The sequence below is a fragment of the Thunnus albacares genome, chromosome 22 (genome assembly GCF_914725855.1).
Source record: "Thunnus albacares chromosome 22, fThuAlb1.1, whole genome shotgun sequence".
Lineage (NCBI taxonomy): Eukaryota > Metazoa > Chordata > Actinopteri > Scombriformes > Scombridae > Thunnus > Thunnus albacares.
Genome location: NC_058127.1, coordinates 5,151,926 through 5,164,088, shown reverse-complemented (window position 1 = coordinate 5,164,088; position 12,163 = coordinate 5,151,926). Strand labels below are relative to the sequence as shown.

Sequence of the window (12,163 nt, the reverse complement as noted above, 5' to 3'; positions counted from 1 at the left end):
AAGGACCATGACCTGTTCACACTGGAATCTCATATTGGCCACATTTTAAAAAATGATTGAACAGCCAAACAAAACGTTCAAGTGGGGAGAAGGACCATAACAACCTTCTATTTTTGGAAGCTAACATGTCTGCTGGTGGTTGAGAGACAACAGGAGGGTCAACACTAAGGGTCTCATTGTCATCAGGCCTCATAATCAGAATCATCCTCAATCCTCCATCTTAGACACATTCTCCTCTATGTCACTTTCACTGTCAAAGAGCCGTAACAAAACCTCATTGGCAGAATACTTTTGCTTAAAGGTCATTTTCATTTGAGAGAGAGAGAGCATAAAGGAAGAGCACACAGAGCACCAAGAGAAATGGTTTAGATGACTGCTCTTCCCCAGTGTTGTGTGAACTATCAAAGTTCTCGCAGGAACCATATTTCCCTGCCCCAGCGGTGCGGGAAATATCAAAGTTCTTGTGGGAATTATGTTTTCCCCTCCCCCATGTCATGTGAACTATCTGTGGTTCTCGCACTACTACAGGTGTGGTAATGTTGGGTTAGGGCCCTAAAGCAGAGGGAAGTTCTTTGAAGATTATAAAATTGCATGTTATAGTGACCTCAGTATCATCCAAAACATCCAAAACAATTATGTGTAAATTATATTTCTTATAAGTTTTATACAGCTGAAACAGCCTGAGGTCAAACTGACTGTAAAGAACACAGATGTGCACAAAATGTGTACAGATAATGATATTGAAAACATATCATCATCATGTTAATTTTATGTTTACCCAGTTGTCTCCATTAAGTTAGGAAAAGTCAAACATGAAGCAAAAAAAAATGATGTCAATCATTTATTTAGAGATGTTAAACATTGAACGGAGTCAAACTGACCCCAAAGATAATAGGAGGGTTAAAACCTGTCTGAAGACCCATCTCTTTTGAAGACATGACTGGTCTTTACTATTCATTCATTCTCTGTGCAATGCTGCTGCGCTTTTATGATTTTGTCCAAATTAATTTTATTCTACACTCTTATCAATTTATTTTGATCCTCATACATGTATTTTTATTTGATTGTAATTCTCAGTCTCTGTAAAGCACTTAGGTCTTTTGGGTTTTTGTTGTTTTTAAATGTGCTCTATAAATAAATTGACTGGACTTGATAATGTATTCAATACTTTTTTTGTCTGGTTTTACACTTTAGGGTGGCCAAATGACAAATGTCTGGGCAGCTGGCCTCTTACTGATGATGACACTCTGTCCTGCAGTGGGTGAGTAGCTGTTGACTTCAGAAATCATGGGGGATTATTTAGTATTAATGTTATGTTAAAATCAAAAACTGTGAATCCATTTAAGCTTTAGTTTTTCTTTAAATTAAATTGCTGATGTGTCAAATTTGGCCACACGGTGTCACCACACCCACATTTACTCACATAAAGAGTTTCACAGACTTTTACAACAGCTTGATCTATGATCTACCGTCTACATTTTTGCTGTGGTTGTCTTCTTATTCTGTGTCTGTGTTGACCTTTGACCCCTGCAGGTCAGACTCCATTCACTCTCGGTGTAACTCGGGACGTCCAGCTGGCAGAAGAGCACAGTAACATCACACTGAAATGGCTCTTTCCTGTCAAGAACAACAAGTCTGCTCTCTCACTGAGTATAAACATTTTGTATCTGAAATCAGACAGTACAGTTTTCTTTTATGACAGTAAGAATGAAGCTGATGTGTATCAAGATGAGCTCTACAGGGGACGAGTGTGGTGTGATCCAGAGCTCGCCAGGACAGGACGGATTGAATGTCTCTTTACTGATCTGAGGCTCAATGACACGGGCACCTACCTCTGTGAAGTTTCCGTAGACGGAGATTATAGCAACAAATCATGTGACCTCAATGTTACAGGTAAGTTGACATCATAGCGATGGCTCCTTTGTTAATGTATTGTTAACAGCAATTTGCACTTCCCAGAGTGAGAAATTTCTTCATATCAGATTGAGCTCTACAAATGATCTTGAAGTTGTTATTCAGAGAAAATGTATCCAGTACACTCATGCAGTGACAAGGATTTAAATCTGGATTGATTAATTTTTTATCATTTGGGGACAGAAAACTTTATGATTATTAACTCTCTTTTTAACTTTGTCCCAACCAATTCACCAAAAAACATCTGACTCTTTAGCTGCTAAAGATTTTCAGAGACTGAGCCAAACATTGAAATCGTGGGCCATAAAACAGAAACATAGAGCTAAAATGGGCTAAAAAAGCTCTGTACAGCTGCACAGTTGGTGATAATCCTCTGTGTGCTCACACAAAAATAGTGATTCATGTTTATGAGTCATTAAGACTGGGTCATGTGACAAAATCCTGCTGATGGTTTCACACTATTCCACTTACGTGGGTGACTGTGATAAGCAACAAAGGCAATAAAGAAGACTGCAAACTAGTGAACATGGACGTAAACAATGCAGGATTTAAAATTCTTTACAAGTAGTAAGTACAAGTAGGAACTTGTTTTGTGCTCCTATTAACAGGATATAAAATATCTGCTTTTTACTGAAAAGCAGAATTTTTGGATAGTGCATAGGTATGTCATGGGAGAACAGACACTTCTGCTCACCCTGTCCTTCAGACAAATGACTTGTATTTGTTTTATCTCTTTGCAGCAGCCAGCTATTTGCCTGTAAATGGGACATCACAGGCAGCGTGCAGGGGAAGGATTGGGCTCTATGTAGGATTTGGTTTGTTTGGAGGAACAACAGCTGCCCTTTTAATTCGTTACTTGACTTTGTAACATACCTTTTAACTATAAGCTGTCCTTTCTTCTGATGTGTATGGTCAGTTTTCTCACTACCAAGCTTATGGTAACATTATAACTGTAGTCCTTTACTGATCACTACTCCGTTTAGCTAATTGTGTAGTGAGGCTGCTATTATTATTACATGTAATCTTTTTGTTTTTCATTTGATGTCTTTTGGCTACCACAAAATTTTAGTGGTATTGTCTACCTTTAGAGGTAGGTTGGTTTCTTCATTTTAAGAAGTGCCAATTTTCAGTATTTTTGTTATCAACAAATCTTATGTGAAGAGCCAAACCAGCCATGAATTAATCAACTTATTGTGTTTGTATCTTATTTCTCTATGCTATATACCTCCGTTGTTGTCCTAAACAAAAACACATCAATGAGCCATGGTACAGTAGTTGGTTTAGAAGTGGCTCCTAAGACTAATAACAGCGATCATGTTTTCAGTCTCAGGTGAGTAGTTCTGTGTAAGGTAGACACCACTGAGCATGTGCAGGAACGCGATTCCGTTTACAGACTTTCACTTGCTTGTTGTACTACATATCACAAGCTCTTGACTACGGTGACCAGATGCCCCAGATGTTCTATCCAACTCATCATTACTTAAGCCAATATAAAAACATAAATAATGCACTACGCATCAGCACTGATTTGTCTGTGTTTGTCACGAACTGGCTCAGAGTCAGTAACAAAGAAGGGAATCACACATGAATAAAGCTTTTGAAAATTAGATTTATTGTTAACTTAATATAAAATTGTAATAATGTTAGACAGTTAAATCAGTCATGAATGCAATGTATGGATGAGTGAAGTACGTGATGCGTGCAAGCAAAGCAAAGTAAAACAAAACCATAGTCTAACCCATCTGGCTGATGGCCTGGAAGGAAGAGAGAGAAAGAGGTTAACAGGAAGACACCTAAATAGGCTGGAGGCCTAAACTACCCAGGTGCAGGTAGTTCCCTGACGTCCTCTCCAACCCCGCCCACAGGCTCCTGAGCCAAGAAGCCAAAGCAACCTTTTAAGCAAAAGGCAAAGGGGACATCACAGTGTCAAAAGATCAGTTGTTGTCAATAGTGTTGTTGTCAAGGCTGTTGCTAGCCTGTGACACTTGCGGCTCTTTCTGACCGAACCTGTCAGTATGCTAACGGTTAGCTGTCATTTCAAGGAGAGAGTTGGTCTTAGCTAAAGAGCTCTTGGAGGCTTACTCCTTCCTTCATAAAGTACCCAGCAATGAAACTGTTATGTTCTGCACACACAGCAAGAGTACATTTTCGGTCGTGCAGAGTGGAAACGCCGATATAAAAGATCATAAGCGGCCAAACATAAGTGGTGGTTTTCCTGATAGCTAAGAGCTCCAGAAAAGAAACTCAAACTAAGATGAAAGACTGCAAAAAGTTAAGTACCCACTAATCTTCTTAAAGGCTCTTTCTCAGTTTTTGATATTAACAAATTATTTATTAATGTTTTGATGTTTTAATCTTTGTAAACCCCCGACCAGCTCGTGGCATAGCGTTGTGGAGATGTAAGTTAAAGTTATTTTTATGTTATAGTCTATAAAGTTATTTATAGGCCACAAAGAGATTTGTACCTTGTTTTGTTTAAAAATTTAAAAAATGCTGGCAGAATGTGTCACAGTCGGCTGTTTAGCTGGCAGCCTGCACTTGTGCACACTGACAAAAACCTTGGTGGATTTTGAGAGACAGAACCTCATTTTTTGTCTGCTGAGGTTCTGTCCATGGTGTTGAAAGGTGAGCTCGGTAGGTGTGCTAAGCCATCCTGATGAAAACACCAATGGTGTGTGCATAAGCACATACATGTGCATGTGCATGGATGTGCGGTACACTTAAGGTCCCAGTTTGGGGATTTGAAAATATGGTAACCCTACTCTTGACTCTGTACTACATTGTAAATTTCTCAAAGAAGGGAAATGTGTGCCTGCACATGCTTGGTGGAATCCACTGCACACTGAACTACTCTCAGGAGACTGAAAACGTGATCGCTTATTAGTCTTTGGAGCTATTTCTAAACAAACTACAGTAAAGCTCAATTTATGGTCGCTCAGAGCTGGGCCTTACGACATGTTATCTGACCACATTGGGAATAAAATGTGTTTATAGTTGATTCCAAACAGCTTCACTCAAAAGTGCAGCGAAAAGTTGACTGTCATGGAAAGCCATGAGCGACACCATATCATTTAAATACGGGGATAATGGTCCATATTTTCAGACAGTCTCTCCTGGAAGGCAGTCATAGTGTTGCACTCAGCTGTGCACATGAAAGATGTCATAAATACAGTAGCTGTGTTAAGAATGAAAAAGAGCTAGAGAGAAGTTCAAACCTTGGCTCCTTTCTCCCCTCGGCACAGCTGGCCAATCACTCCGTGGAACAGGTTTGAATGTCAGCTTGTCCGCTTCAGAATGGTACAGGGAGTTTAATGGGCATTTCCACTGTCAGACAAGCATGTCTGATGAGTATACAGCCACTTTAAGCATTGCTGTCAGGGTGAAGGAACTTGTCACCAAGTGCAGCTGTGTGGCTTATTAACATGTTTTATATAGTTTTTGGACAACAATGGAAGTCTACAGCACAGAGGAATAAGATATATCAGGTTTTGGATACACACAAAATACTTGTTAGTAGATAATTTTATTGTTGGTTTGGGTCCAAGAGGGTACTCTTTACAGAGATTATGGATTTCTCACAGAGCCAAACATCTACCTCGAATGGAACAATTACAACTACTGAGCAGTGGAGGTCAGCACTGAGGCAGAAATGACACAAAATCAAACAAACAAACAAACACCCAAAAAACATTGATCATTGTGATGCCAATAACAAATAGCCAGTTGCAATTGTTTGATTAATTGTGTGTATCTCTAGTTTGAATATCAGGCTTTTTTTTAAATGTTATGCCAAATTGTCAGTAGAGTGATTCTATTATCTGTTTTTGTCTTGCAGCAGCCCCTTAGATTCATTTAGACACATGCAGGTCTTTCTGCTCAATAATTTTTCCAGCTAGCAAGCCTCTCTCCATGAACTGTTCCAGAAATGAGTTTACCTCAAAGCCAGATCCATCCTCTGTAAATGACAACCCTCAATTACCTCAATTGATCTGAGCCCCTCCTTAACTTCTACCTCCCAGAATATAATTTTTTTTTGTAAACTCCCTTTCATTTATTCATAGTCTATTAAACTATGTTAAAATAAAAATTGATTAATAAAGTATTCATGCATTCTACCTCACAGAATATGGTAATGTGTGAAGAAAAAATAAGTTTTCCAAAATTGTTAATATTGCAGGGAAGGTGATTGGCAAGTCACAAAAACAATTTTGCAATATATTGAACGGTGCTAAACCTATAACTACAGACCTGCATAGCATGTTATTCCTCATGCTATGCAGGAATTGGACATAGAATAACTGCATCGTAAAGAAATTTTATTTTATAAGATTTGCCCCCTGTATTATTTATATAACTTATCTGCTGCTACCTTTCTATTTGCACTATTGTATGTTGTATATTTTATATGACAAATTTACTTTTCCTTTTTAAATGTCATTCATTTTTATAACCTGTATTCTCAGTGTTTCTTATTCTTAGTATCCTCTGAAATGTAGTTGCTGTAGTCAACCAAAGAAAATCTTGGTCGACTGAAATCGTACATAATCGTCAACTAATCGATTATTCACGAGAGGGGGTGGGGGGGGGGGGGGGGGGGGGGGGGTTGAATGTAACGGTTATGCGACAGAGTGCACAGTGAACTCAGCAGTCACACATTGCTAACTTTGGAGCTAACCCCCTTTACTTTTTCAGCACTTGGGGAAACAACAGACGTGACTTTTTAGCATTTATTAACTGACACACTGTAGTCTGTACTGTACATTTACTGCCAGACTGACAACTTACTTCTAACCTTTTCCTCTGCTCCGTTCGCATCCACCATCACTTTCCTGCCACTCACTCTTTCACACTCGCAACACAAACATACTATGCAATGCCGTATTCCTTAACGGAGTTACGCCACCAATAGTTTCCCAGGCAACGTCACAGAGGTTGACTCACGTACCGGAACAGCGTTGCACAGAGACTCCCAAACACTATTGATTTCCAAATGAATGGATATTTGGCGTTATCCTTGACATTAAAAATTATATTTTGGCCTGGCGGGAGTTCTTGTTGTTATAATTATAGGATTCAGTAAATATATATAGTACGTTCAGTAAACGCTAGGTAAACGTTGAGTACAGTTAGACCCAGCAGTCTCCATTAGATTGGACAAGTTCAAAGTTTTTAAACAAAGGGGGTGTTTTGAATACACCCCCATTTTCACAGGTAATTTGTTGTCTGCCCCCCCGCCGCAGGAAATAATGGATTAATCCTGGAAGGCTGTTGATGTAGCACTTTTCTCCTTATGAAAGTAACACAGCAATTATTCGACCAATGAGAATTTGGTCGGATGAGAGCATATCGACCGACTAATCGACCAGTCGACCAGGAGACTACAGCCCTACATGCCAGAAAACTCACATATGCACATAACAGTTATATAGCATACGTTGTATTTCTGTCATGTCCTGTAACCATTTCTGAAGCAAAAATAAAAGTTTTTGTTAAACTTGCAGAAGTGTCTTTTTCATGCAAACATAATCACACAACAAGATTTTTTTTTTTTTACTGAATTTTGTTGTCATTGACCCTGTACAGTACCAGTCAAAAGTTTGGACACACTTACTCCTTCAAGGGTTTTTCTTTATTTTTACTATTTCCAACATTGTAGAACAATACTGAAGACATCAAAACTATAAAACGACACATATGAAATCATATAGCAAACAAAATTGTTAAATAAACCAAAATATGTTTCATATTTTAGATTCCTCAAAGTAGCCACTGTTTGCCTTAATGACAACTTTGCACACTATTGGTAATATCTTAACCAGTTTCATGAGGTTGTCGCCTGGATGGTTTTCAATGAGCAGGTTGTCAAAATACTTGGTGGAATTTCTTGCTTTCTTAATGCGTTTGAGACCATCAGTTGTGTTGAGGTAGTGTCGGTAAATAAATAAATGATACCTAAGAGTGATTCTATAAATGTCTTCAACCTGTCTTTCAACAGGCTTTTGTTTGTATTTGGAGACATTAGTCCTTCTGCATCATTGTTTTAATCTAAAAGAGTAAAATGGGATTCTATAGGATATATATATAGGATTCTATCTCCCAGAGTAATCTGTGGATGTGACTATGAGTTCTTGTGGACCTCTTTAGATTTTATCTGTGCTACCTTCTTAAATCACATGTGGGTCTTTTTTTCTTGCGACACTCAGTGGTGAGTATGGTCGGGAGCAAAGCAGCTTTAGTTCTCTGGAAAGAAAAAAAAACCTGAGTTCCAGAAAGAGGCACGCCCGGCTTCCTCCTGATTGGCTGATGTTGGCTCGTACAGTAGTTCTACCTCTTGGCAACATGTTCTTCAAACTGTCCTGAAGCAGTGAAACTTTTGTTCACACGCTGTCACCATTTTGACATGAAAGGATTGGTTCCGTTTTTTGCATCTGACTAGTCCTGACTAGTCCCTGCAGCAGCTGACATTTATTGCTCAGCTTGAAATCAAGAGAAAGTTGTAGTTATTGTTAGTAGTGATCATGCAGCTGCTGGTAGGTAGAGTTAGTTACTTTTGGACAAAGCAACACTAGCTGATGTTTCTCCCTCAGCAGCTGCTGGCTGCAGTCTTTTATTTACTGTACAGACAACAGAGTGCTATATCGATCTTTGATCCATATCGAATAAAAAATGTATTTCCCAAAAATGTCAAACTATTCCTTTAACAGCATCTAAACCTTCTTCTCTGTAATAAATCTCTTCTCACAGTGATAACATGATTTGGATCCTCTTCATTCTGACCTCCTCTGTCTGTGGTTAGTTTCACCTTTATTTTAGGTTACACACTTTAATTGAAGGCATTGTAAATATGAGAAACATTACTACTAGACTGTTAAATGTAGTGAAGATCAAACAATGTCTCTCTTGTGCTTTTCTTTCCTCTAACTCTCTCCTCTACAGGGATACTAGTTGTGAAAGGGGCTCAGACCTTCTATCAGGCAGAGGAGAACGATAACATCACTATAAAATGGGACAGTCAGACAAAAACTGACATGTCTCACACCAACCTCGACTGTGTGCTCCAGTCAAAGCCTGTTAGGACTTTCTATCAGATGATGAACGGTGTTGAGGTCCCAGAGTCTCAGGATGAGTAGTTTGCAGGTCAGGTGCAGTGTGATGAAGATGCTCTCAGAGAAGGACGAATCAGACTTCATCTGTCCAGAGTCACAACTGATGACTCTGGTGATTACTGGTGTGATCTGGCTAGTTATGATAAGATTCTGAAGAGATGGGTGCTGGAGGCCTCTGGTGAGTCAGCAGAACTCAGACATTTGCTCACCACATCCATTTCAGGAAGAATAACATGTGTGACACTAGTGTGCTATACTGTACACTGGTCATCTTACTGTAATACTAACACAGATTTACTCCACAGAACATTTTGTTGTGAATGTGACCCAAACCTCTCGCGGGGAGAACAGTAACGTGTCCACCAGCACACCTGGACGAGCAGGTACTGCAGTTAGGTCAAAAGATATTAAAGAAATGTTGATGGCATGTATTCTCAACATTGAACTGTTACCAGTTACACATGTAATAATAACACAGACATTACATATCATGGGTGATCTTTCATAGCTCATTATCATATTACTACTTTGTTACCACCTATCAGAAATTAAACATATCATCTAACTGTGATGCATCAAGTACTGTGGGTGTGTAGATCTGCGCTGTAGATTGAAGTTTAGCTAAATTCCTCAGATGTAGTTCTCACAAATATTTTCTTGTCAATATACTTCCATAGTTCTGTCCTGCTTCCTTGTCTGTGCATGTTCATGAACTTGAGTTCAACAGCTTCAATTAAGTGCAAACTTTTTGCTCAAGTTGAAACATTTTGAACTCAAGTTGAGGCATCTTCAGCTCAGTTAGCACTGCAAAGTGAATCCACATCTATTAGCGTCCGCTCAAGTTTTTCTTTTGACTTTGCATCTGAAATGTGCTCTGAAATTAATTTCCATCTGCCTGAACACTCCTTTATAGCACCACCATCTGGCCAAGTAGTGACGTGTATGTGACTATAACTTATTGCTAAACCCTTAGTTTTTACAACATTTATACCGTATATATTGTAGCATTTATGTCTAGTTTCCAATTTTTACTAATTATTTGAATTTTCTGCAGTTGATGAACTGCAACTAAAATCACCCTCTGATGTACCTTCTTCATGCAGGTGCAAAACACCCTCTAGGAGGTCCAGAGCAGGGACGAGGTCAATCCTATTTGACCAGAGTTGGAACAGCTCTAGCAGCTGTAGCTCTGGCAGCTCTAGTAGTTTACGGTCTGTATCTGATGGCTCCAGCTCTGACACCTCTTGCAAAATTTGCACATTGATGTCAACAACACAAAGGTATGTTTGTTGTTGCATTACACTTCACATATGAGACTTTTACTTTACTTAAAGGGGAACTCCATCAATCAAAGTGTGTTTCCAGGTGTTGAGGAGTACTGCTGCACATGTGAAACAAGTAGTATAAAGGCCTTTGTGTCTCTAGAGGGCAGTGGTGGAAAGTAACCAAGTACATTTACTCAAGTACTGTACTTGAGTACAGTTTGAGGTACTTGTACTTTTCCATTTGATGCTACTTTATACTTCCACTTCACTACATTTCAGAGGGAAATATTGTACTTTCTACTCTACATCTTACAAAAAGTATTTTTGTTTTTGATACTTAAAGTGCATTTTGCTGATAATAGTTTTGTTCAGTGGCGTCTGCCTTACACAGAACTACTCTCCAGTGACTGAAAACGTGATCATTGTTATTAGTCTCTCTAAACAAATGTGCCCATATTCTCCATAATGTCACTTAGTGCAGCAGTGTGGCTCATTGACGTGTTTTTAATACAACAACGGAGATCTACGACACAGAGGAATGCGAAATATTAGGGTTTAGATACACACACAATACTAAGTAGATCAGTTCATTGTTGGTTTGGTCTTTTTATGGTATTTGATGACAAAAAGAAAATGATTGAAAATCACCAGCCTTATCCTTTAAGCAAAATACCTGAATGTTTCTTTTCATGTTGTTTCAACTGGGATTGTTTCTTGTGTGTCCTGATTTCATTTGTATCTGATGTTGCTTCGTCTGGACTTACTGTTGTCTCTTATTAATCCTGCAGATCAATTTCAGCCCAGTTCCAGCTCGGTCAAATGAAAATGTTACGTGCCCACCTCAAACTGCTCCAGTCATGAATGGACATGGCACAAATGATCAGATAGTCCTGCTCCACTTGCAACTTGGATCACAGTAGGTGTCAGAGGATGCAAAATGGTTACGGCACTCCGTTGAGTATCAGCAATAAGGAAGTGATCCAACTCTTGTTGTTTTGTCTTTTATGTTCCTGCCCACAGCTGAAGTGGGAATGTATTGTGTTGTATAAGTGGACATGCGGTGCTGCTTGTAATGACCTCCTGCAAAAATCAGCTGGTTTTATGATTGTGTGGCAACTACAAATAATATTAATAATATGATCTGCACCATCGTACTGATTAGTTAGGTCTTGCAATTTTTCACCATGGAAACATCAAGATAATCTTACTTTAACTGCTTAACGTTTGTAGTTTTAAGATAATTAATGCACAATGTCTATCAGGCTCCCGACTTTTAGAAATAATGTGAAGTAGGCTGCTTGAACCAATTAGGACCAAGACCTTAGACTTGAGTTCATTAGAGTGACCAATAACGATGATGACCAATCCAATAGTGAGCGGGAATTCAAAGACATAAAAAACAGTGTTAATAGTGTTTTGTTGTTGTTGCTTTGTTGGTCAAACTTTATACAGAAATATATTGTTTAAGTCTTAAGTCACCTTGAACATTAAGAGTCAAGACTCACAGTAGTTAAGTGTCAAGTTTACGGCTCAGGTTAAATACAGTTAATGTGCCTGGTCCTTGTCTAACCTTCCAATAATTTCACTTAATATAACTTGCAGAACTTAAAACACAAGTAAACAAGAAATTCTGGTTTACTGTGATCTACAATCTCTGCAAGTTTTGCAACACTGATTAACAAAACTGCTCCAAACCAACATTTTTTGCATGTTTGACCCATGTGACACTTTTAATGCTGACTATTCTTGAATGCTTGTATTATGTAGTGTTTTTGTATTGTATATTGTTGTATATTTATATATATTGTACATAATTCATATATTATATATTTAATGTACTTGATTAATATGTTTTCTGAACAGAGGTGTCTCATCATG

The 12,163-nt window shown here is 38.6% G+C and overlaps 1 protein-coding gene and 1 long non-coding RNA gene across 4 annotated transcripts in view; both read left to right on the top strand.

Moving 5' to 3' along the window:
- LOC122974249 overlaps positions 1-12,163 on the top strand; it is a 58,438-nt gene that overhangs the window by 22,856 nt on the left and 23,419 nt on the right. The gene's annotated exons all lie outside the window — the stretch shown is intronic.
- On the top strand, positions 7,576-11,259 carry LOC122974322. Of its 3 annotated transcripts, none has more exons than XR_006400327.1 (4): positions 7,576-8,705; positions 8,851-9,403; positions 10,124-10,300; positions 11,074-11,259. It is a non-coding gene; the product is annotated as an uncharacterized LOC122974322 (long non-coding RNA). The 3 variants fall into 3 exon arrangements; XR_006400328.1 differs by having other exon boundaries at positions 7,576-9,198; positions 9,326-9,403; XR_006400326.1 differs by having other exon boundaries at positions 7,576-9,403.